The following is a 24,463-nucleotide window of genomic DNA, read 5'->3' on the forward strand; positions in this document are numbered from 1 at the left end:
GAACAGGAGCCCTCTTTGCCAGGTTACCTCTTTCAACAGCATACTATAAGGGGCTAGTTCGGGATTTGAACCCTGGACCTCTCGCACCCTAAGCGAGAATCATACCCCTAGACCAACGAGCCATGTTGTAGTTGCTGCTTCGATTGATCGCCTTGTTGTCTTAAAACATGCTTAGACAAAGGTTCCCTGCACCCTAAGCGAGATTCATACCACGAGACCAACGAGCCATGCTCTGGTTGCTGCTTTGATCGATTTGTTGTCACAAAACATGCTTAGACAAAAAGAAAAACTTCTGCAGCAAATCGCCCCGATCTACGATGGGTAAAGGACTGATTTGGGAATAGAACAGGAGCCCTCTTTGCCAGGTTACCTCCTTCTACAGCATACTGTAAACGGCTCGTTACGGATTTGAACCTTGGACCTCTCCCACCCAAACCGAGAACCATACCCCTAGACCAACGAGCCATGTTCTAGTTCCTGCTTCGATTGATCGATTTGTTGCCACAAAACATGCTTAGACAAATAGAGAAACTTCCGCAGCAAATCACCCCGATCTACGTTGGGTAAAGGACTGATTTGTGAATAGAACAGGAGCCCTCTTTGCCAAGTTACCTCCTTCAACAGCATACTGTAATGGGCTCGTCCTGGATTTGAACCCAGGACCTCTCGCACCCTAAGCGAGAATCATACCCCTAGACCAACGAGCCATGTTCTGGTTGCTGCTTCGATTGATCGATTTGTTGTCACAAAACATGCTTAGACAAAGGCTCCCTGCACCCTAAGCGAGAATCATACCCCTAGACCAACGAGCCATGTTGTAGTTGCTGCTTCGATTGATCGATTTGTTGTCACAAAACATGCTTAGACAAAGGTTCCCTGCACCCTAAGCGAGATTCATACCACTAGACCAACAAGCCATGTTCTGGTTGCTGCTTTGATCGATTTGTTGTCACAAAACATGCTTAGACAAAAAGAAAAACTTCTGCAGCAAATCGCCCCGATCTACGATGGGTAAAGGACTGATTTGGGGATAGAACAGGAGCCCTCTTTGCCAGGTTACCTCTTTCAACAGCATACTGTAAGGGGCTCGTCCGGGATTTGAACCCGGGACCTCTCGCACCCTAAGGGAGAATCATACCCTTAGACCAACGAGCCACTTTCTAGTTGTTTCTTTGATTGATCGATTTGTTGTCACAAAACATGCTTAGACAAAGGCTCCCTGCACCCTAAGCGAGAATCATACCCCTAGACCAACGAGCCATGTTCTGGTTGCTGCTTTGATCGATTTGTTGTCACCAAACATGCTTGGACAAAAAGAGCTGGAGAAACCTCCGCAGCAAATCACGCCGATCTACGTTGGGTAAAGGACTGATTTGGGGATAGAACAGGAGCCCTCTTTGCCAGGTTACCTCTTTCAACAGCATACTGTAAGGGGCTCGTCTGGGATTTGAACCCGGGACCTCTCGCACCCTAAGCGAGAATCATACCCCTAGACCAACGAGCCATGTTGTAGGTGCTGCTTCGATTGATCGATTTGTTGCCACAAAACATGCTTAGACAAATAGAGAAATTTCCGCAGCAAATCACCCCGATCTACGTTGGGTAAAGGACTGATTTGTGAATAGAACAGGAGCCCTCTTTGCCATGTTACCTCCTTCACCAGCATACTGTAATGGGCTCGTCCGGGATTTGAACCCAGGACCTCTCGCACCCTAAGCGAGAATCATACCCCTAGACCAACATGCCATGTTCTGGTTGCTGCTTTGATCGATTTGTTGTCACAAAACATGCTTAGACAAAGGCTCCCTGCACCCTAAGCGAGAATCATACCCCTAGACCAACGAGCCACTTTCTAGTTGTTTCTTCGATTGATCGATTTGTTGTCACAAAACATGCTTACACAAAGGCTCCCTGCACCCTAAGCGAGATTCATACCACGAGACCAACGAGCCATGCTCTGGTTGCTGCTTTGATCGATTAGTCGTCATAAAACATGCTTAGACAAAAAGAAAAACTTCTGCAGCAAATCGCCCCGATCTACGATGGGTAAAGGACTGATTTGGGAATAGAACAGGAGCCCTCTTTTTCAGGTTACCTCCTTCTACAGCATACTGTAAAGGGCTCGTCCGGGATTTGAACCCGGGACCTCTTGCACCCAAAGCGAGAATCATACCCCTAGACCAACGAGCCATGTTCTAGTTGCTGCTACGATTGATCGATTTGTTGTCACAAAACATGCTTAGACAAAGGCTCCCTGCACCCTAAGCGAGAATCATACCCCTAGACCAACGAGCCATGTTCTGGTTGCTGCTTTGATCGATTTGTTGTCACAAAACATGCTTGGACAAAAAGAGCTGGAGAAACCTCCGCAGCAAATCACGCCGATCTACGTTGGGTAAAGGACTGATTTGGGGATAGAACAGGAGCCCTCTTTGCCAGGTTACCTCTTTCAACAGCATACTATAAGGGGCTAGTTCGGGATTTGAACCCTGGACCTCTCGCACCCTAAGCGAGAATCATACCCCTAGACCAACGAGCCATGTTGTAGTTGCTGCTTCGATTGATCGCCTTGTTGTCTTAAAACATGCTTAGACAAAGGTTCCCTGCACCCTAAGCGAGATTCATACCACGAGACCAACGAGCCATGCTCTGGTTGCTGCTTTGATCGATTTGTTGTCACAAAACATGCTTAGACAAAAAGAAAAACTTCTGCAGCAAATCGCCCCGATCTACGATGGGTAAAGGACTGATTTGGGAATAGAACAGGAGCCCTCTTTGCCAGGTTACCTCCTTCTACAGCATACTGTAAAAGGCTCGTTACGGATTTGAACCTTGGACCTCTCCCACCCAAACCGAGAACCATACCCCTAGACCAACGAGCCATGTTCTAGTTCCTGCTTCGATTGATCGATTTGTTGCCACAAAACATGCTTAGACAAATAGAGAAACTTCCGCAGCAAATCACCCCGATCTACGTTGGGTAAAGGACTGATTTGTGAATAGAACAGGAGCCCTCTTTGCCAAGTTACCTCCTTCAACAGCATACTGTAATGGGCTCGTCCTGGATTTGAACCCAGGACCTCTCGCACCCTAAGCGAGAATCATACCCCTAGACCAACGAGCCATGTTCTGGTTGCTGCTTCGATTGATCGATTTGTTGTCACAAAACATGCTTAGACAAAGGCTCCCTGCACCCTAAGCGAGAATCATACCCCTAGACCAACGAGCCATGTTGTAGTTGCTGCTTCGATTGATCGATTTGTTGTCACAAAACATGCTTAGACAAAGGTTCCCTGCACCCTAAGCGAGATTCATACCACTAGACCAACAAGCCATGTTCTGGTTGCTGCTTTGATCGATTTGTTGTCACAAAACATGCTTAGACAAAAAGAAAAACTTCTGCAGCAAATCGCCCCGATCTACGATGGGTAAAGGACTGATTTGGGGATAGAACAGGAGCCCTCTTTGCCAGGTTACCTCTTTCAACAGCATACTGTAAGGGGCTCGTCCGGGATTTGAACCCGGGACCTCTCGCACCCTAAGCGAGAATCATACCCTTAGACCAACGAGCCACTTTCTAGTTGTTTCTTTGATCGATTTGTTGTCACAAAACATGCTTAGACAAAGGCTCCCTGCACCCTAAGCGAGAATCATACCCCTAGACCAACGAGCCATGTTCTGGTTGCTGCTTTGATCGATTTGTTGTCACCAAACATGCTTGGACAAAAAGAGCTGGAGAAACCTCCGCAGCAAATCACGCCGATCTACGTTGGGTAAAGGACTGATTTGGGGATAGAACAGGAGCCCTCTTTGCCAGGTTACCTCTTTCAACAGCATACTGTAAGGGGCTCGTCCGGGATTTGAACCCGGGACCTCTCGCACCCTAAGCGAGAATCATACCCCTAGACCAACGAGCCATGTTGTAGGTGCTGCTTCGATTGATCGATTTGTTGCCACAAAACATGCTTAGACAAATAGAGAAATTTCCGCAGCAAATCACCCCGATCTACGTTGGGTAAAGGACTGATTTGTGAATAGAACAGGAGCCCTCTTTGCCATGTTACCTCCTTCACCAGCATACTGTAATGGGCTCGTCCGGGATTTGAACCCAGGACCTCTCGCACCCTAAGCGAGAATCATACCCCTAGACCAACATGCCATGTTCTGGTTGCTGCTTTGATCGATTTGTTGTCACAAAACATGCTTAGACAAAGGCTCCCTGCACCCTAAGCGAGAATCATACCCCTAGACCAACGAGCCACTTTCTAGTTGTTTCTTCGATTGATCGATTTGTTGTCACAAAACATGCTTACACAAAGGCTCCCTGCACCCTAAGCGAGATTCATACCACGAGACCAACGAGCCATGCTCTGGTTGCTGCTTTGATCGATTAGTCGTCACAAAACATGCTTAGACAAAAAGAAAAACTTCTGCAGCAAATAGCCCCGATCTACGATGGGTAAAGGACTGATTTGGGAATAGAACAGGAGCCCTCTTTTTCAGGTTACCTCCTTCTACAGCATACTGTAAAGGGCTCGTCCGGGATTTGAACCCGGGACCTCTCGCACCCAAAGCGAGAATCATATCCCTAGACCAACGAGCCATGTTCTAGTTGCTGCTACGATTGATCGATTTGTTGTCACAAAACATGCTTAGACAAATGAAAAACTTCTGCAGCAAATCACCCCGATCTACGTTGGGTAAAGGACTGATTTGTGAATAGAACAGGAGCCCTCTTTGCCAGGTTACCTCCTTCACCAGCATACTGTAATGGGCTCGTCCGGGAATTTGAACCCAGGACCTCTCGCACCCAAAGCGAGAATCATACCCCTAGACCAACAAGCCATGTTCTAGTTGCTGCTTCGATTGATTGATTTGTTGTCCCAAAACATGCTTAGACAAAGGCTCCCTGCACCCTAAGCGAGAATCATACCCCTAGACCAACAAGCCATGTTCTGGTTGCTGCTTTGATCGATTTGTTGTCACAAAACATGCTTAGACAAAGGCTCCCTGCACCCTAAGCGAGAATCATACCCCTAGACCAACGAGCCATGTTCTGGTTGCTGCTTTGATCGATTTGTTGCCACAAAACATGCTTTGACAAATAGAGAAACTTCCGCAGCAAATCACCCCGATCTACGTTGGGTAAAGGACTGATTTGGGGATAGAACAGGAGTCCTCTTTGCCAGGTTACCTCTTTCAACAGCATACTGTAAAGGGCTCGTCCGGGATTTGAACCCGGGACCTCTCGCACCCTAAGCGAGAATCATACCCCTAGACCAACAAGCCATGTTCTGCTTGTTGCTTTGATCGATTTGTTGTCACAAAACATGCTTACACAAAGGCTCCCTGCACCCTAAGCGAGAATCATACCTCTAGACCAACGAGCCATGTTCTGGTTGCTGCTTTGATCGATTTGTTGTCACAAAACATGCTTGGACAAAAAGAGCTGGAGAAACTTCCGCAGCAAATCACCCCGATCTACGTTGGGTAAAGGACTGATTTGTGAATAGAACAGGAGCCCTCTTTGCCATGTTACCTCCTTCACCAGCATACTGTAATGGGCTCGTCCGGGATTTGAACCCTGGACCTCTCGCACCCTAAGCGAGAATCATACCCCTAGACCAACAAGCCATGTTCTGGTTGCTGCTTTGATCGATTTGTTGTCACAAAACATGCTTAGACAAAGGCTCCCTGCACCCTAAGCGAGAATCATACCCCTAGACCAACGAGCCATGTTCTGGTTGCTGCTTTGATCGATTTGTTGTCACAAAACATGCTTAGACAAAAAGAAAAACTTCTGCAGCAAATCGCCCCGATCTACGATGGGTAAAGGACTGATTTGGGAATAGAACAGGAGCCCTCTTTGCCAGGTTACCTCCTTCTACAGCATACTGTAAAGGGCTCATCCGGGATTTGAACCCGGGACCTCTCACACCCAAAGCGAGAATCATACCCCTAGACCAGCGAGCCATGTTGTAGTTGCTGCTTCGATTGATCGCCTTGTTGTCACAAAACATGCTTAGACAAAGGTTCTCTGCACCCTAAGCGAGATTCATACCACGAGACCAACGAGCCATGCTCTGGTTGCTGCTTTGATCGATTTGTTGTCACAAAACATGCTTAGACAAAAAGAAAAACTTCTGCAGCAAAGCGCCCCGATCTACGATGGGTAAAGGACTGATTTGGGAATAGAACAGGAGCCCTCTTTGCCAGGTTACCTCCTTCTACAGAATACTGTAAAGGGTTCGTTCGGGATTTGAACCCTGGACCTCTCGCACCCAAAGCAAGAATCATACCCCTAGACCAACGAGCCACTTTCTAGTTGTTTCTTCGATTGATCGATTTGTTGTCACAAAACATGCTTACACAAAGGCTCCCTGCACCCTAAGCGAGATTCATACCACGAGACCAACGAGCCATGCTCTGGTTGCTGCTTTGATCGATTAGTCGTCATAAAACATGCTTAGACAAAAAGAAAAACTTCTGCAGCAAATCGCCCCGATCTACAATGGGTAAAGGACTGATTTGGGAATAGAACAGGAGCCCTCTTTTTCAGGTTACCTCCTTCTACAGCATACTGTAAAGGGCTCGTCCGGGATTTGAACCCGGGACCTCTTGCACCCAAAGCGAGAATCATACCCCTAGACCAACGAGCCATGTTCTAGTTGCTGCTACGATTGATCGATTTGTTGTCACAAAACATGCTTAGACAAAGGCTCCCTGCACCCTAAGCGAGAATCATACCCCTAGACCAACGAGCCATGTTCTGGTTGCTGCTTTGATCGATTTGTTGTCACAAAACATGCTTGGACAAAAAGAGCTGGAGAAACCTCCGCAGCAAATCACGCCGATCTACGTTGGGTAAAGGACTGATTTGGGGATAGAACAGGAGCCCTCTTTGCCAGGTTACCTCTTTCAACAGCATACTATTAGGGGCTAGTCCGGGATTTGAACCCTGGACCTCTCGCACCCTAAGCGAGAATCATACCCCTAGACCAACGAGCCATGTTGTAGTTGCTGCTTCGATTGATCGCCTTGTTGTCTTAAAACATGCTTAGACAAAGGTTCCCTGCACCCTAAGCGAGATTCATACCACGAGACCAACGAGCCATGCTCTGGTTGCTGCTTTGATCGATTTGTTGTCACAAAACATGCTTAGACAAAAAGAAAAACTTCTGCAGCAAATCGCCCCGATCTACGATGGGTAAAGGAATGATTTGGGAATAGAACAGGAGCCCTCTTTGCCAGGTTACCTCCTTCTACAGCATACTGTAAAAGGCTCGTTACGGATTTGAACCTTGGACCTCTCCCACCCAAACCGAGAACCATACCCCTAGACCAACGAGCCATGTTCTAGTTCCTGCTTCGATTGATCGATTTGTTGCCACAAAACATGCTTAGACAAATAGAGAAACTTCCGCAGCAAATCACCCCGATCTACGTTGGGTAAAGGACTGATTTGTGAATAGAACAGGAGCCCTCTTTGCCAAGTTACCTCCTTCAACAGCATACTGTAATGGGCTCGTCCTGGATTTGAACCCCCGACCTCTCGCACCCTAAGCGAGAATCATACCCCTAGACCAACAAGCCATGTTCTAGTTGCTGCTTCGATTGATCGATTTGTTGTCACAAAACATGCTTAGACAAAGGCTCCCTGCACCCTAAGCGAGAATCATACCCCTAGACCAACGAGCCATGTTCTGGTTGCTGCTTTGATCGATTTGTTGTCACAAAACATGCTTAGACAAAGGCTCCCTGCACCCTAAGCGAGAATCATACCCCTAGACCAACAAGCCATGTTCTGGTTGCTGCTTTGATCGATTTGTTGTCACAAAACATGCTTAGACAAAGGCTCCCTGCACCCTAAGCGAGAATCATACCCCTAGACCAACGAGCCATGTTCTGGTTGCTGCTTTGATCGATTTGTTGTCACAAAACATGCTTGGACAAAAAGAGCTGGAGAAACTTCCGCAGCAAATCATGCCGATCTACGTTGGGTAAAGGACTGATTTGGGGATAGAACAGGAGCCCTCTTTGCCAGGTTACCTCTTTCAACAGCATACTGTAAGGGGCTCGTCCGGGATTTGAACCCGGGACCTCTCGCACCCTAAGCGAGAATCATACCCCTAGACCAACGAGCCACTTTCTAGTTGTTTCTTCGATTGATCGATTTGTTGTCACAAAACATGCTTACACAAAGGCTCCCTGCACCCTAAGCGAGATTCATACCACGAGACCAACGAGCCATGCTCTGGTTGCTGCTTTGATCGATTTGTTGTCACAAAACATGCTTAGACAAAAAGAAAAACTTCTGCAGCAAATCGCCCCGATCTACGATGGGTAAAGGACTGATTTGGGAATAGAACAGGAGCCCTCTTTGCCAGGTTACCTCCTTCTACAGCATACTGTAAAGGGCTCGTCCGGGATTTGAACCCGGGACCTCTTGCACCCAAAGCGAGAATCATACCCCTAGACCAACGAGCCATGTTCTAGTTGCTGCTACGATTGATCGATTTGTTGTCACAAAACATGCTTAGACAAAGGCTCCCTGCACCCTAAGCGAGAATCATACCCCTAGACCAACGAGCCATGTTCTGGTTGCTGCTTTGATCGATTTGTTGTCACAAAACATGCTTGGACAAAAAGAGCTGGAGAAACCTCCGCAGCAAATCACGCCGATCTACGTTGGGTAAAGGACTGATTTGGGGATAGAACAGGAGCCCTCTTTGCCAGGTTACCTCTTTCAACAGCATACTATAAAGGGCTCGTCCGGGATTTGAACCCGGGACCTCTCGCACCCAAAGCGAGAATCATACCCCTAGACCAACGAGCCATGTTCTAGTTGCTGCTACGATTGATCGATTTGTTGTCACAAAACATGCTTAGACAAAGGCTCCCTGCACCCTAAGCGAGAATCATACCCCTAGACCAACGAGCCATGTTCTGGTTGCTGCTTTGATCGATTTGTTGTCACAAAACATGCTTGGACAAAAAGAGCTGGAGAAACCTCCGCAGCAAATCACGCCGATCTACGTTGGGTAAAGGACTGATTTGGGGATAGAACAGGAGCCCTCTTTGCCAGGTTACCTCTTTCAACAGCATACTATTAGGGGCTAGTCCGGGATTTGAACCCTGGACCTCTCGCACCCTAAGCGAGAATCATACCCCTAGACCAACGAGCCATGTTGTAGTTGCTGCTTCGATTGATCGCCTTGTTGTCTTAAAACATGCTTAGACAAAGGTTCCCTGCACCCTAAGCGAGATTCATACCACGAGACCAACGAGCCATGCTCTGGTTGCTGCTTTGATCGATTTGTTGTCACAAAACATGCTTAGACAAAAAGAAAAACTTCAGCAGCAAATCGCCCCGATCTACGATGGGTAAAGGAATGATTTGGGAATAGAACAGGAGCCCTCTTTGCCAGGTTACCTCCTTCTACAGCATACTGTAAAAGGCTCGTTACGGATTTGAACCTTGGACCTCTCCCACCCAAACCGAGAACCATACCCCTAGACCAACGAGCCATGTTCTAGTTCCTGCTTCGATTGATCGATTTGTTGCCACAAAACATGCTTAGACAAATAGAGAAACTTCCGCAGCAAATCACCCCGATCTACGTTGGGTAAAGGACTGATTTGTGAATAGAACAGGAGCCCTCTTTGCCAAGTTACCTCCTTCAACAGCATACTGTAATGGGCTCGTCCTGGATTTGAACCCCCGACCTCTCGCACCCTAAGCGAGAATCATACCCCTAGACCAACAAGCCATGTTCTAGTTGCTGCTTCGATTGATCGATTTGTTGTCACAAAACATGCTTAGACAAAGGCTCCCTGCACCCTAAGCGAGAATCATACCCCTAGACCAACGAGCCATGTTCTGGTTGCTGCTTTGATCGATTTGTTGTCACAAAACATGCTTAGACAAAGGCTCCCTGCACCCTAAGCGAGAATCATACCCCTAGACCAACAAGCCATGTTCTGGTTGCTGCTTTGATCGATTTGTTGTCACAAAACATGCTTAGACAAAGGCTCCCTGCACCCTAAGCGAGAATCATACCCCTAGACCAACGAGCCATGTTCTGGTTGCTGCTTTGATCGATTTGTTGTCACAAAACATGCTTGGACAAAAAGAGCTGGAGAAACTTCCGCAGCAAATCATGCCGATCTACGTTGGGTAAAGGACTGATTTGGGGATAGAACAGGAGCCCTCTTTGCCAGGTTACCTCTTTCAACAGCATACTGTAAGGGGCTCGTCCGGGATTTGAACCCGGGACCTCTCGCACCCTAAGCGAGAATCATACCCCTAGACCAACGAGCCACTTTCTAGTTGTTTCTTCGATTGATCGATTTGTTGTCACAAAACATGCTTACACAAAGGCTCCCTGCACCCTAAGCGAGATTCATACCACGAGACCAACGAGCAGTGCTCTGGTTGCTGCTTTGATCGATTTGTTGTCACAAAACATGCTTAGACAAAAAGAAAAACTTCTGCAGCAAATCGCCCCGATCTACGATGGGTAAAGGACTGATTTGGGAATAGAACAGGAGCCCTCTTTGCCAGGTTACCTCCTTCTACAGCATACTGTAAAGGGCTTGTCCGGGATTTGAACCCGGGACCTCTTGCACCCAAAGCGAGAATCATACCCCTAGACCAACGAGCCATGTTCTAGTTGCTGCTACGATTGATCGATTTGTTGTCACAAAACATGCTTAGACAAAGGCTCCCTGCACCCTAAGCGAGAATCATACCCCTAGACCAACGAGCCATGTTCTGGTTGCTGCTTTGATCGATTTGTTGTCACAAAACATGCTTGGACAAAAAGAGCTGGAGAAACCTCCGCAGCAAATCACGCCGATCTACGTTGGGTAAAGGACTGATTTGGGGATAGAACAGGAGCCCTCTTTGCCAGGTTACCTCTTTCAACAGCATACTATAAAGGGCTCGTCCGGGATTTGAACCCGGGACCTCTCGCACCCAAAGCGAGAATCATACCCCTAGACCAACGAGCCATGTTCTAGTTGCTGCTACGATTGATCGATTTGTTGTCACAAAACATGCTTAGACAAAGGCTCCCTGCACCCTAAGCGAGAATCATACCCCTAGACCAACGAGCCATGTTCTGGTTGCTGCTTTGATCGATTTGTTGTCACAAAACATGCTTGGACAAAAAGAGCTGGAGAAACCTCCGCAGCAAATCACGCCGATCTACGTTGGGTAAAGGACTGATTTGGGGATAGAACAGGAGCCCTCTTTGCCAGGTTACCTCTTTCAACAGCATACTATTAGGGGCTAGTCCGGGATTTGAACCCTGGACCTCTCGCACCCTAAGCGAGAATCATACCCCTAGACCAACGAGCCATGTTGTAGTTGCTGCTTCGATTGATCGCCTTGTTGTCTTAAAACATGCTTAGACAAAGGTTCCCTGCACCCTAAGCGAGATTCATACCACGAGACCAACGAGCCATGCTCTGGTTGCTGCTTTCATCGATTTGTTGTCACAAAACATGCTTAGACAAAAAGAAAAACTTCAGCAGCAAATCGCCCCGATCTACGATGGGTAAAGGAATGATTTGGGAATAGAACAGGAGCCCTCTTTGCCAGGTTACCTCCTTCTACAGCATACTGTAAAAGGCTCGTTACGGATTTGAACCTTGGACCTCTCCCACCCAAACCGAGAACCATACCCCTAGACCAACGAGCCATGTTCTAGTTCCTGCTTCGATTGATCGATTTGTTGCCACAAAACATGCTTAGACAAATAGAGAAACTTCCGCAGCAAATCACCCCGATCTACGTTGGGTAAAGGACTGATTTGTGAATAGAACAGGAGCCCTCTTTGCCAAGTTACCTCCTTCAACAGCATACTGTAATGGGCTCGTCCTGGATTTGAACCCCCGACCTCTCGCACCCTAAGCGAGAATCATACCCCTAGACCAACAAGCCATGTTCTAGTTGCTGCTTCGATTGATCGATTTGTTGTCACAAAACATGCTTAGACAAAGGCTCCCTGCACCCTAAGCGAGAATCATACCCCTAGACCAACAAGCCATGTTCTGGTTGCTGCTTTGATCGATTTGTTGTCACAAAACATGCTTAGACAAAGGCTCCCTGCACCCTAAGCGAGAATCATACCCCTAGACCAACAAGCCATGTTCTGGTTGCTGCTTTGATCGATTTGTTGTCACAAAACATGCTTGGACAAAAAGAGCTGGAGAAACTTCCGCAGCAAATCATGCCGATCTACGTTGGGTAAAGGACTGATTTGGGGATAGAACAGGAGCCCTCTTTGCCAGGTTACCTCTTTCAACAGCATACTGTAAGGGGCTCGTCCGGGATTTGAACCCGGGACCTCTCGCACCCAAAGCGAGAATCATACCCCTAGACCAACGAGCCACTTTCTAGTTGTTTCTTCGATTGATCGATTTGTTGTCACAAAACATGCTTACACAAAGGCTCCCTGCACCCTAAGCGAGATTCATACCACGAGACCAACGAGCCATGCTCTGGTTGCTGCTTTGATCGATTTGTTGTCACAAAACATGCTTAGACAAAAAGAAAAACTTCTGCAGCAAATCGCCCCGATCTACGATGGGTAAAGGACTGATTTGGGAATAGAACAGGAGCCCTCTTTGCCAGGTTACCTCCTTCTACAGCATACTGTAAAGGGCTCGTCCGGGATTTGAACCCGGGACCTCTTGCACCCAAAGCGAGAATCATACCCCTAGACCAACGAGCCATGTTCTAGTTGCTGCTACGATTGATCGATTTGTTGTCACAAAACATGCTTAGACAAAGGCTCCCTGCACCCTAAGCGAGAATCATACCCCTAGACCAACGAGCCATGTTCTGGTTGCTGCTTTGATCGATTTGTTGTCACAAAACATGCTTGGACAAAAAGAGCTGGAGAAACCTCCGCAGCAAATCACGCCGATCTACGTTGGGTAAAGGACTGATTTGGGGATAGAACAGGAGCCCTCTTTGCCAGGTTACCTCTTTCAACAGCATACTATAAAGGGCTCGTCCGGGATTTGAACCCGGGACCTCTCGCACCCAAAGCGAGAATCATACCCCTAGACCAACGAGCCATGTTCTAGTTGCTGCTACGATTGATCGATTTGTTGTCACAAAACATGCTTAGACAAAGGCTCCCTGCACCCTAAGCGAGAATCATACCCCTAGACCAACGAGCCATGTTCTGGTTGCTGCTTTGATCGATTTGTTGTCACAAAACATGCTTGGACAAAAAGAGCTGGAGAAACCTCCGCAGCAAATCACGCCGATCTACGTTGGGTAAAGGACTGATTTGGGGATAGAACAGGAGCCCTCTTTGCCAGGTTACCTCTTTCAACAGCATACTATTAGGGGCTAGTCCGGGATTTGAACCCTGGACCTCTCGCACCCTAAGCGAGAATCATACCCCTAGACCAACGAGCCATGTTGTAGTTGCTGCTTCGACTGATCGCCTTGTTGTCTTAAAACATGCTTACACAAAGGCTCCCTGCACCCTAAGCGAGATTCATACCACGAGACCAACGAGCCATGCTCTGGTTGCTGCTTTGATCGATTAGTCGTCACAAAACATGCTTAGACAAAAAGAAAAACTTCTGCAGCAAATAGCCCCAATCTACGATGGGTAAAGGACTGATTTGGGAATAGAACAGGAGCCCTCTTTTTCAGGTTACCTCCTTCTACAGCATACTGTAAAGGGCTCGTCCGGGATTTGAACCCGGGACCTCTCGCACCCAAAGCGAGAATCATATCCCTAGACCAACGAGCCATGTTGTAGTTGCTGCTTCGATTGATCGCCTTGTTGTCACAAAACATGCTTAGACAAAGGTTCCCTGCACCCTAAGCGAGATTCATACCACGAGACCAACGAGCCATGCTCTGGTTGCTGCTTTGATCGATTAGTCGTCACAAAACATGCTTAGACAAAAAGAAAAACTTCTGCAGCAAATCGCCCCGATCTACGATGGGTAAAGGACTGATTTGGGAATAGAACAGGAGCCCTCTTTGCCAGGTTACCTCCTTCTACAGCATACTGTAATGGGCTCGTTCGGGATTTGAACCCGGGACCTCTCGCACCCAAAGCGAGAATCATACCCCTAGACCAACGAGCCATGTTGTAGTTGCTGCTTCGATTGATCGCCTTGTTGTCACAAAACATGCTTAGACAAAGGTTCCCTGCACCCTAAGCGAGATTCATACCACGAGACCAACGAGCCATGCTCTGGTTGCTGCTTTGATCGATTTGTTGTCACAAAACATGCTTAGACAAAAAGAAAAACTTCTGCAGCAAATCGCCCCGATCTACGATGGGTAAAGGACTGATTTGGGAATAGAACAGGAGCCCTCTTTGCCAGGTTACCTCCTTCTACAGCATACTGTAAAGGGCTCGTCCGGGATTTGAACCCGAGACCTCTCACACCCAAAGCGAGAATCATACCCCTAGACCAACGAGCCATGTTGTAGTTGCTGCTTCGATTGATCGATTTGTTGCCACAAAACATGCTTAGACAAAGGCTCCCTGCACCCTAAGCGAGAATCATACCCCTAGACCAACGAGCCATGTTGTAGTTGCTGCTTCGATTGATCGCCTTGTTGTCACAAAACATGCTTAGACAAAGGCTCCCTGCACCCTAAGCGAGAATCATACCCCTAGACCAACAAACCATGTTCTGGTTGCTGCTTTGATCGATTTGTTGTCACAAAACATGCTTAGACAAAGGCTCCCTGCACCCTAAGCGAGAATCATACCCCTAGACCAACGAGCCATGTTCTGGTTGCTGCTTTGATCGATTTGTTGTCACAAAACATGCTTAGACAAAAAGAAAAACTTCTGCAGCAAATCCCCGATCTACGATGGGTAAAGGACTGATTTGGGAATAGAACAGGAGCCCTCTTTGCCAGGTTACCTCCTTCTACAGCATACTGTAATGGGCTCGTCCGGGATTTGAACCCGGGACCTCTCGCACCCAAAGCGAGAATCATACCCCTAGACCAACGAGCCATGTTCTGGTTGCTGCTTTGATCGATTTGTTGTCACAAAACATGCTTAGACAAAGGCTCCCTGCACCCTAAGCGAGAATCATACCCCTAGACCAACGAGCCATGTTCTGGTTGCTGCTTTGATCGATTTGTTGTCACAAAACATGCTTAGACAAAAAGACAAACTTCTGCAGCAAATCGCCCCGATCTACGATGGGTAAAGGACTGATTTGGGAATAGAACAGGAGCCCTCTTTGCCAGGTTACCTCCTTCTACAGCATACTGTAAAGGGCTCGTCCGGGATTTGAACCCCGGACCTCTCGCACCCAAAGCGAGAATCATACCCCTAGACCAACGAGCCATGTTGTAGTTGCTGCTTCGATTGATCGCCTTGTTGTCACAAAACATGCTTAGACAAAGGTTCCCTGCACCCTAAGCGAGATTCATACCACGAGACCAACGAGCCATGCTCTGGTTGCTGCTTTGATCGATTTGTTGTCACAAAACATGCTTAGACAAAAAGAAAAACTTCTGCAGCAAATCGCCCCGATCTACGATGGGTAAAGGACTGATTTGGGAATAGAACAGGAGCCCTCTTTGCCAGGTTACCTCCTTCTACAGCATACTGTAAAGGGCTCGTCCGGGATTTGAACCCGAGACCTCTCACACCCAAAGCGAGAATCATACCCCTAGACCAACGAGCCATGTTGTAGTTGCTGCTTCGATTGATCGATTTGTTGCCACAAAACATGCTTAGACAAAGGCTCCCTGCACCCTAAGCGAGAATCATACCCCTAGACCAACGAGCCATGTTGTAATTGCTGCTTCGATTGATCGCCTTGTTGTCACAAAACATGCTTAGACAAAGGCTCCCTGCACCCTAAGCGAGAATCATACCCCTAGACCAACAAACCATGTTCTGGTTGCTGCTTTGATCGATTTGTTGTCACAAAACATGCTTAGACAAAGGCTCCCTGCACCCTAAGCGAGAATCATACCCCTAGACCAACGAGCCATGTTGTAGTTGCTGCTTCGATTGATCGATTTGTTGCCACAAAACATGCTTAGACAAATAGAGAAACTTCCGCAGCAAATCACCCCGATCTACGTTGGGTAAAGGACTGATTTGGGAATAGAACAGGAGCCCTCTTTGCCATGTTACCTCCTTCACCAGCATACTGTAATGGGCTCGTCCGGGATTTGAACCCAGGACCTCTCGCACCCTAAGCGAGAATCATACCCCTAGACCAACAAGCCATGTTCTGGTTGCTGCTTTGATCGATTTGTTGTCACAAAACATGCTTAGACAAAGGCTCCCTGCACCCTAAGCGAGAATCATACCCCTAGACCAACGAGCCATGTTGTAGTTGCTGCTTCGATTGATCGCCTTGTTGTCACAAAACATGCTTAGACAAAGGCTCCCTGCACCCTAAGCGAGAATCATACCCCTAGACCAACAAGCCATGTTCTGGTTGCTGCTTTGATCGATTTGTTGTCACAAAACATGCTTAGACAAAGGCTCCCTGCACCCTAAGCGAGAATCATACCCCTAGACCAACGAGCCATGTTCTGGTTGCTGCTTTGATCGATTTGTTGTCACAAAACATGCTTGGACAAAAAGAGCTGGAGAAACTTCCGCAGCAAATCACGCCGATCTACGTTGGGTAAAGGACTGATTTGGGGATAGAACAGGAGCCCTCATTGCCAGGTTACCTCTTTCAACAGCATACTGTAAGGGGCTCGTCCGGGATTTGAACCCGGGACCTCTCGCACCCTAAGCGAGAATCATACCCCTAGACCAACGAGCCACTTTCTAGTTGTTTCTTCGATTGATCGATTTGTTGTCACAAAACATGCTTACACAAAGGCTCCCTGCACCCTAAGCGAGATTCATACCACGAGACCAACGAGCCATGCTCTGGTTGCTGCTTTGATCGATTTGTTGTCACAAAACATGCTTAGACAAAAAGAAAAACTTCTGCAGCAAATCGCCCCGATCTACGATGGGTAAAGGACTGATTTGGGAATAGAACAGGAGCCCTCTTTGCCAGGTTACCTCCTTCTACAGCATACTGTAAAGGGCTCGTCCAGGTTTTGAACCGGGACCTCTCGCACCCAAAGCGAGAATCATACCCCTAGACCAACGAGCCATGTTGTAGTTGCTGCTTCGATTGATCGCCTTGTTTTCACAAAACATGCTTAGACAAAGGTTCCCTGCACCCTAAGCGAGATTCATACCACGAGACCAACGAGCCATGCTCTGGTTGCTGCTTTGATCGATTTGTTGTCACAAAACATGCTTAGACAAAAAGAAAAACTTCTGCAGCAAATCGCCCCGATCTACGATGGGTAAAGGACTGATTTGGGAATAGAACAAGAGCCCTCTTTACAAGGTTACCACCTTCTACAGCATACTGTAATGGGCTCGTCCGGGATTTGAACCCGGGACCTCTCGCACCCTAAGCGAGAATCATACCCCTAGACCAACGAGCCATGTTCTAGTTGCTGCTTCGATTGATCGATTTGTTGTCACAAAACATGCTTACACAAAGGCTTCCTGCACCCTAAGCAAAAATCATACCACGAGACCAACGAGCCATGTTCTGGTTGCTGCTTTGATCGATTTTTTGTCACAAAACATGCTTAGACAAAAAGAGAAACATCCGCAGCAAATCACGCCGAGCTACACTGGGTAAAGTACTGATCTGGGATTAGAACAGGAGCCCTCTTCACTAAATAACCTCCTTCAACAACCAACAGAAATGGGCTCATCCGAGATCCCGCACCCTAAGCTGGAATCATGTTCTACCAACGAGCCATGTTCTGGTTGCTGCTTTCATCGATTTGTTGTCACAAAACATGCTTAAACAAAAGCTCCCTGCACCCTAAGCGAGAATCATACCACGAGACCAATGAGCCATGTTCTGGTTGCTGCTTTGATCGATTTGTTGTCAGAAAAAATGCTTAGACAAAAAGAGCTGGAGGAACTTCTGCAGCAAATCACCCCGATCTACGTTGGGTAAAGGACTGATCTGGGATTAGAACAGGAGCCCTCTTCACTAAATAACCTCCTTCAACAACCTACTGTAGTGGGCTCATCGGAGATCCCGCACCCTAAGCTAGAATCATACCCCTAGACCAACGAGCCATGTTCTAGCTGCTGCTTCGATTGATCGATTTGTTGTCACAAAACATGCTAAAACAAATAGAGAAACTTCTACAGCAAATCACCCCGATCTACGTTGGGTAAAGGAATGATTTGGGAATAGAACAGGTGCCCTCTTTGCCACATTACCTCCTTCAACAGTATACTGCAATGGGCTCGTACGGGATTTGTACCCCGGACCTCTCGCACCTTAAGCGAGAATCATACCCCTAGACCAACGAGCCATGCTCTGGTTGCTGCTTTGATCGATTTGTTGTAACCAAACATGCTTAGACAAAAAGAGAAATTTCCAAAGCAAATCACGCCGATCTACATTGGGTAAAGGACTGATTTGGGAATAGAACAGGTGCCCTCTTTGCCAGGTTACCTCTTTCAACAGCATACTGTAATGGTCTCGTCCGGGATTTGAACCCAGGACCTCTCTCGCACCCTAAGCGAGAATCATACCCCTAGACCAACAAGCCATGTTCTAATTGCTGCTTCGATTGATCGATATGTTGTCACATAACATGCTTAGACAAAGGCTCCCTACACCCTAAGCGAGAATCATACCACGAGACCAACGAGCCATGTTCTGGTTGCTGCTTTGATTAAGTTGTTGTAAAAAAAATGCGTAGACAAAAAGAACTGGAGAAACTTCTGCAGCAAATCACCCCGATCTACATTGGGTAAAATACTGATATGGGAATAGAACAGGAGCCCTCTTCACCAAGTAACCTCCTTCAACAACATACTGTAAAGGGCTCGTCCGGGATTCGAACCCGGGACCTCTCGCACCCGAAGCGAGAATCATACCCCTAGACCAACGAGCCATGCTCTGGTTGCTGCTTTGATCGATTTGTTGTCACAAAACATGCTTAGATAAAGGCTCCCTGCACCCAAAGCGAGAATCATACACCTTGACCAACGAGCCATGTTCTAGTTGCTGCTTCGATTGATCGATTTGTTGTCACAAAACATGCTAAGACAAATAGAGAAACTCCTACAGCAAATCACCCCGATCTACGTTGGGTAAAGGACTGATTTGGGAATAGAACAGGAGCCCTCTTTGCCATGTTACCTCCTTCAACAGCATACTGTAATGGGCTCGTCCGGGATTTGAACCCAGGACCTCTCGCACCCTGAGCGAGAATCATACCCCTAGACCAACGAGCCATGTTTTGGTTGCTGCTTTGATTGATTTGTTGTAAAAAAAAAATGCTTAGACAAAGGCTCCCTGCAGCCTAAGCGAGAATCATACCCCTTGACCAATGAGCAATGTTATAGTTGCTGCTTCGATTGATCGATTTGTTGTAACAAAACATGCTTAGACAAAGGCTCCCTGCACCCAAAGCGAGAATCATACCCCTTGACCAACGAGCCATGTTCTAGTTGCTGCTTCGATTGATCGATTTGTTGTCACAAAACATGCTTAAACAAAGGCTCCCTGCACCCTAAGCGAGAATCATACCACGAGACCAACGAGCAATGTATTGGTTGCTGCTTTGATCGATTTGTTGTCACAAAACATGCTTAGACAAAAAGAGAAACATCCGCAGCAAATCACGCCGAGCTACACTGGGTAAAGTACTGATCTGGGATTAGAACAGGAGCCCTCTTCACTAAATAACCTCCTTCAACAACCAACTGAAATGGGCTCATCCGAGATCCCGCACCCTAAGCTAGAATCATGTTCTACCAACGAGCCATGTTCTGGTTGCTGCTTTCATCGATTTGTTGTCACAAAACATGCTTAGACAAAGGCTCCCTGCACCCTAAGCGAGAATCATACCACGAGACCAACGAGCCATGTTCTGGTTGCTGCTTTGATTAAGTTGTTGTAAAAAAAATGCGTAGACAAAAAGAGCTGGAGAAATTTCTGCAGCAAATTACCCCGATCTACGTTGGGTAAAGGACTGATATGGGAATAGAACAGGAACACTCTTTGCCATGTTACCTCCTTCAACAGCATACTGGAAAGGGCTCGTCCAGGATTTGAACCCTGGACCTCTCGCACCCAAAGTGAGACTCATACCCCTAGACCAAAGAGCCATGTTTTAGTTGCTGCTTCGATGGATCGATTTGTTGTCACAAAACATGCTTAGACAAAGGCTCCCTGCACCCTAAGCGAGAATCATACCACGAGACCAACGAGCCATGTTCTGGTTGCTGCTTTCATCGATTTGTTGTCACAAAACATGCTTAAACAAAAGCTCCCTGCACCCTAAGCGAGAATCATACCACGAGACCAATGAGCCATGTTCTGGTTGCTGCTTTGATTGATAGATTTGTTGTCACAAAACATGCGTAAACAAAAAGAGCTGGAAAAACTTCTGCAGCAAATCACCCCAATCTACGTTGGGTAAAGGACTGATCTGGGATTAGAACAGGAGCCCTCTTTACCAAGTAACCTCCTTCAACAACATTCTGTAAAGGGCTCATACGGGATTCGCACCCGGGACCTCTCGCACCCGAAGCGAGAATCATACCCCTAGACCAACGAGCCATGCTCTGGTTGCTGCTTTGATCGATTTGTTGTCACAAAACATGCTTAAACAAAGGCTCCCTGCACCCTAAGCGAGAATCATACCACGAGACCAACGAGCAATGTATTGGTTGCTGCTTTGATCGATTTGTTGTCACAAAACATGCGTAAACAAAAAGAGCTGGAAAAACTTCTGCAGCAAATCACCCCAATCTACGTTGGGTAAAGGACTGATCTGGGATTAGAACAGGAACCCTCTTCACCAAGTAACCTCCTTCAACAACATACTGTAAAGGGCTCGTCCGGGATTCGAACCCGGGACCTATCGCACCCGAAGCGAGAATCATACCCCTAGACCAACGAGCCATGCTCTGGTTGCTGCTTTGATAGATTTGTTGTCACAAAACATGCTTAAACAAAGGCTCCCTGCACCCGAAGCGAGAATCATACCCCTAGACCAACGAACCATGCCCTGGTTGCTGCTTTGATCGATTTGTTGTCACAAAACATGCTTAGACAAAGGCTCCCTGCACCCAAAGCGAGAATCATACACCTTGACCAACGAGCCATGTTCTAGTTGCTGCTTCGATTGATCGATTTGTTGTCACAAAACATGCTTACACAAAGGCTTCCTGCACCCTAAGCAAAAATCATACCACGAGACCAACGAGCCATGTTCTGGTTGCTGCTTTGATCGATTTTTTGTCACAAAACATGCTTAGACAAAAAGAGAAACATCCGCAGCAAATCACGCCGAGCTACACTGGGTAAAGTACTGATCTGGGATTAGAACAGGAGCCCTCTTCACTAAATAACCTCCTTCAACAACCAACTGAAATGGGCTCATCCGAGATCCCGCACCCTAAGCTGGAATCATGTTCTACCAACGAGCCATGTTCTGGTTGCTGCTTTCATCGATTTGTTGTCACAAAACATGCTTAAACAAAAGCTCCCTGCACCCTAAGCGAGAATCATACCACGAGACCAATGAGCCATGTTCTGGTTGCTGCTTTGATCGATTTGTTGTCAGAAAAAATGCTTAGACAAAAAGAGCTGGAGGAACTTCTGCAGCAAATCACCCCGATCTACGTTGGGTAAAGGACTGATCTGGGATTAGAACAGGAGCCCTCTTCACTAAATAACCTCCTTCAACAACCTACTGTAGTGGGCTCATCCGAGATCCCGCACCCTAAGCTAGAATCATACCCCTAGACCAACGAGCCATGTTCTAGTTGCTGCTTCGATTGATCGATTTGTTGTCACAAAACATGCTAAAACAAATAGAGAAACTTCTGCAGCAAATCGCCCCGATCTACGATGGGTAAAGGACTGATTTGGGAATAGAACAGGAGCCCTCTTTGCCAGGTTACCTCCTTCTACAGCATACTGTAAAGGGCTCGTCCGGGATTTGAACCCGGGACCTCTCGCACCCAAAGCGAGAACCATACCCCTAGACCAACGAGCCATGTTGTAGTTACCGCTTCGATTGATCGCCTTGTTGTCACAAAACATGCTTAGACAAAGGCTCCCTGCACCCTAAGCGAGAATCATACCACGAGACCAACGAGCCATGCTCTGGTTGCTGCTTTGATCGATTTGTTGTCACAAAACATGCTTAGACAAAAAGAAAAACTTCTGCAGCAAATCGCCCCGATCTACGATGGGTAAAGGACTGATTTGGGAATAGAACAGGAGCCCTCTTTGCAAGGTTACCTCCTTCTACAGCATACTGTAATGGGCTCGTCCGGGATTTGAACCCGGGACCTCTCGCACCCTAAGCGAGAATCATACCCCTAGACCAACGAGCCATGTTCTAGTTGCTGCTTCGATTGATCGATTTGTTGTCACAAAACATGCTTAGACAAAGGCTCCCTGCACCCTAAGCGAGAATCATACCACGAGACCAACGAGCCATGTTGTAGTTGCTGCTTTGATCGATTTGTTGTCACAAAACATGCTTAGACAAAAAGAAAAACTTCTGCAGCAAATCGCCCCGATCTACGATGGGTAAAGGACTGATTTGGGAATAGAACAGGAGCCCTCTTTGCCAGGTTACCTCCTTCTACAGCATACTGTAAAGGGCTCGTCCGGGATTTGAACCCGAGACCTCTCACACCCAAAGCGAGAATCATACCCCTAGACCAACGAGCCAAGTTGTAGTTGCTGCTTCGATTGATCGATTTGTTGTCACAAAACATGCTTAGACAAAGGCTCCCTGCACCCTAAGCGAGAATCATACCCCTAGACCAACGAGCCATGTTCTGGTTGCTGCTTTGATCGATTTGTTGTCACAAAACATGCTTGGACAAAAAGAGCTGGAGAAACCTCCGCAGCAAATCACGCCGATCTACGTTGGGTAAAGGACTGATTTGGGGATAGAACAGGAGCCCTCTTTGCCAGGTTACCTCTTTCAACAGCATACTGTAAAGGGCTCGTCCGGGATTTGCACCCGGGACGTCTCTCACCCTAAGCGAGAATCATACCCCTAGACCAACGAACCACTTTCTAGTTGTTTCTTCGATTGATCGATTTGTTGTCACAAAACATGCTTACACAAAGGCTCCCTGCACCCTAAGCGAGATTCATACCACGAGACCAACGAGCCATGCTCTGGTTGCTGCTTTGATCGATTAGTCGTCACAAAACATGCTTAGACAAAAAGAAAAACTTCTGCAGCAAATCGCCCAGATCTACGATGGGTAAAGGACTGATTTGGGAATAGAACAGGAGCCCTCTTTTTCAGGTTACCTCCTTCTACAGCATACTGTAAAGGGCTCGTCCGGGATTTGAACCCGGGACCTCTCGCACCCAAAGCGAGAATCATACCCCTAGACCAACGAGCCATGTTCTAGTTGCTGCTACGATTGATCGATTTGTTGTCACAAAACATGCTTAGACAAAGGCTCCCTGCACCCTAAGCGAGAATCATACCCCTAGACCAACGAGCCATGTTCTGGTTGCTGCTTTGATCGATTTGTTGTCACAAAACATGCTTGGACAAAAAGAAAAACTTCTGCAGCAAATCGCCCCGATCTACGATGGGTAAAGGACTGATTTGGGAATAGAACAGGAGCCTTCTTTGCCAGGTTACCTCCTTCTACAGCATATTGTAAAGGGCTCTTCCGGGATTTGAACCCGGGACCTCTCTCACCCAAAGCGAGAATCATACCCCTAGACCAACGAGCCATGTTGTAGTTGCTGCTTCGATTGATCGCCTTGTTGTCACAAAACATGCTTAGACAAAGGTTCCCTGCACCCTAAGCGAGATTCATACCACGAGACCAACGAGCCATGCTCTGGTTGCTGCTTTGATCGATTTGTTGTCACAAAACATGCTTAGACAAAAAGAAAAACTTCTGCAGCAAATCGCCCCGATCTACGATGGGTAAAGGACTGATTTGGGAATAGAACAGGAGCCCTCTTTGCAAGGTTACCTCCTTCTACAGCATACTGTAATGGGCTCGTCCGGGATTTGAACCCGGGACCTCTCGGACCCTAAGCGAGAATCATACCCCTAGACCAACGAGCCACTTTCTAGTTGTTTCTTCGATTGATCGATTTGTTGTCACAAAACATGCTTACACAAAGGCTCCCTGCACCCTAAGCGAGATTCATACCACGAGACCAACGAGCCATGCTCTGGTTGCTGCTTTGATCGATTTGTTGTCACAAAACATGTTTAGACAAAAAGAGAAACTTCCGCAGCAAATCACCCCGATCTACGTTGGGTAAAGGACTGATCTGGGATTAGAACAGGAGCCCACCTTGCCAGGTTACCTCCTTCTACAGCATACTGTAAATTGCTCGTCCCGGATTTGAACCTTGGACCTCTCCCACCCAA

At 47.3% G+C, this 24,463-nt stretch overlaps 25 non-coding genes across 25 annotated transcripts; all 25 read right to left on the minus strand.

The window, feature by feature from the left end:
• Positions 1 to 1,432: 1,432 nt before the first annotated feature.
• On the minus strand, positions 1,433 to 1,504 carry trnap-agg (transfer RNA proline (anticodon AGG)). Its single transcript has one exon. It is a non-coding gene; the product is annotated as a tRNA-Pro (tRNA).
• Positions 1,505 to 2,118: 614 nt separating this feature from the next.
• On the minus strand, positions 2,119 to 2,190 carry trnap-ugg (transfer RNA proline (anticodon UGG)). The gene has a single exon. It is a non-coding gene; the product is annotated as a tRNA-Pro (tRNA).
• A 1,310-nt stretch (positions 2,191 to 3,500) lies between these two features.
• Positions 3,501 to 3,572, minus strand: trnap-agg (transfer RNA proline (anticodon AGG)). Its single transcript has one exon. It is a non-coding gene; the product is annotated as a tRNA-Pro (tRNA).
• A 273-nt stretch (positions 3,573 to 3,845) lies between these two features.
• On the minus strand, positions 3,846 to 3,917 carry trnap-agg (transfer RNA proline (anticodon AGG)). The gene has a single exon. It is a non-coding gene; the product is annotated as a tRNA-Pro (tRNA).
• A 1,300-nt stretch (positions 3,918 to 5,217) lies between these two features.
• trnap-agg (transfer RNA proline (anticodon AGG)) lies at positions 5,218 to 5,289 on the minus strand. The gene has a single exon. It is a non-coding gene; the product is annotated as a tRNA-Pro (tRNA).
• Positions 5,290 to 5,562: 273 nt separating this feature from the next.
• On the minus strand, positions 5,563 to 5,634 carry trnap-agg (transfer RNA proline (anticodon AGG)). The gene has a single exon. It is a non-coding gene; the product is annotated as a tRNA-Pro (tRNA).
• A 953-nt stretch (positions 5,635 to 6,587) lies between these two features.
• On the minus strand, positions 6,588 to 6,659 carry trnap-ugg (transfer RNA proline (anticodon UGG)). The gene has a single exon. It is a non-coding gene; the product is annotated as a tRNA-Pro (tRNA).
• A 1,413-nt stretch (positions 6,660 to 8,072) lies between these two features.
• Positions 8,073 to 8,144, minus strand: trnap-agg (transfer RNA proline (anticodon AGG)). The gene has a single exon. It is a non-coding gene; the product is annotated as a tRNA-Pro (tRNA).
• Positions 8,145 to 8,415: 271 nt separating this feature from the next.
• Positions 8,416 to 8,487, minus strand: trnap-ugg (transfer RNA proline (anticodon UGG)). Its single transcript has one exon. It is a non-coding gene; the product is annotated as a tRNA-Pro (tRNA).
• Positions 8,488 to 8,764: 277 nt separating this feature from the next.
• Positions 8,765 to 8,836, minus strand: trnap-ugg (transfer RNA proline (anticodon UGG)). The gene has a single exon. It is a non-coding gene; the product is annotated as a tRNA-Pro (tRNA).
• Positions 8,837 to 10,249: 1,413 nt separating this feature from the next.
• trnap-agg (transfer RNA proline (anticodon AGG)) lies at positions 10,250 to 10,321 on the minus strand. The gene has a single exon. It is a non-coding gene; the product is annotated as a tRNA-Pro (tRNA).
• Positions 10,322 to 10,941: 620 nt separating this feature from the next.
• On the minus strand, positions 10,942 to 11,013 carry trnap-ugg (transfer RNA proline (anticodon UGG)). The gene has a single exon. It is a non-coding gene; the product is annotated as a tRNA-Pro (tRNA).
• A 1,312-nt stretch (positions 11,014 to 12,325) lies between these two features.
• trnap-ugg (transfer RNA proline (anticodon UGG)) lies at positions 12,326 to 12,397 on the minus strand. Its single transcript has one exon. It is a non-coding gene; the product is annotated as a tRNA-Pro (tRNA).
• Positions 12,398 to 13,017: 620 nt separating this feature from the next.
• On the minus strand, positions 13,018 to 13,089 carry trnap-ugg (transfer RNA proline (anticodon UGG)). The gene has a single exon. It is a non-coding gene; the product is annotated as a tRNA-Pro (tRNA).
• A 1,853-nt stretch (positions 13,090 to 14,942) lies between these two features.
• On the minus strand, positions 14,943 to 15,014 carry trnap-ugg (transfer RNA proline (anticodon UGG)). The gene has a single exon. It is a non-coding gene; the product is annotated as a tRNA-Pro (tRNA).
• Positions 15,015 to 16,177: 1,163 nt separating this feature from the next.
• On the minus strand, positions 16,178 to 16,249 carry trnap-agg (transfer RNA proline (anticodon AGG)). Its single transcript has one exon. It is a non-coding gene; the product is annotated as a tRNA-Pro (tRNA).
• Positions 16,250 to 16,728: 479 nt separating this feature from the next.
• Positions 16,729 to 16,800, minus strand: trnap-agg (transfer RNA proline (anticodon AGG)). Its single transcript has one exon. It is a non-coding gene; the product is annotated as a tRNA-Pro (tRNA).
• A 613-nt stretch (positions 16,801 to 17,413) lies between these two features.
• trnap-agg (transfer RNA proline (anticodon AGG)) lies at positions 17,414 to 17,485 on the minus strand. The gene has a single exon. It is a non-coding gene; the product is annotated as a tRNA-Pro (tRNA).
• Positions 17,486 to 18,898: 1,413 nt separating this feature from the next.
• trnap-cgg (transfer RNA proline (anticodon CGG)) lies at positions 18,899 to 18,970 on the minus strand. Its single transcript has one exon. It is a non-coding gene; the product is annotated as a tRNA-Pro (tRNA).
• A 271-nt stretch (positions 18,971 to 19,241) lies between these two features.
• Positions 19,242 to 19,313, minus strand: trnap-agg (transfer RNA proline (anticodon AGG)). Its single transcript has one exon. It is a non-coding gene; the product is annotated as a tRNA-Pro (tRNA).
• Positions 19,314 to 20,916: 1,603 nt separating this feature from the next.
• Positions 20,917 to 20,988, minus strand: trnap-cgg (transfer RNA proline (anticodon CGG)). The gene has a single exon. It is a non-coding gene; the product is annotated as a tRNA-Pro (tRNA).
• Positions 20,989 to 22,015: 1,027 nt separating this feature from the next.
• On the minus strand, positions 22,016 to 22,087 carry trnap-ugg (transfer RNA proline (anticodon UGG)). The gene has a single exon. It is a non-coding gene; the product is annotated as a tRNA-Pro (tRNA).
• A 271-nt stretch (positions 22,088 to 22,358) lies between these two features.
• On the minus strand, positions 22,359 to 22,430 carry trnap-agg (transfer RNA proline (anticodon AGG)). Its single transcript has one exon. It is a non-coding gene; the product is annotated as a tRNA-Pro (tRNA).
• Positions 22,431 to 23,393: 963 nt separating this feature from the next.
• trnap-ugg (transfer RNA proline (anticodon UGG)) lies at positions 23,394 to 23,465 on the minus strand. Its single transcript has one exon. It is a non-coding gene; the product is annotated as a tRNA-Pro (tRNA).
• A 614-nt stretch (positions 23,466 to 24,079) lies between these two features.
• trnap-agg (transfer RNA proline (anticodon AGG)) lies at positions 24,080 to 24,151 on the minus strand. The gene has a single exon. It is a non-coding gene; the product is annotated as a tRNA-Pro (tRNA).
• Between the last annotated feature and the right edge of the window lie 312 nt (positions 24,152 to 24,463).

Source organism: Osmerus mordax, chromosome 25 (assembly GCF_038355195.1).
Source record: "Osmerus mordax isolate fOsmMor3 chromosome 25, fOsmMor3.pri, whole genome shotgun sequence".
In the NCBI taxonomy this organism is placed as follows: domain Eukaryota; kingdom Metazoa; phylum Chordata; class Actinopteri; order Osmeriformes; family Osmeridae; genus Osmerus; species Osmerus mordax.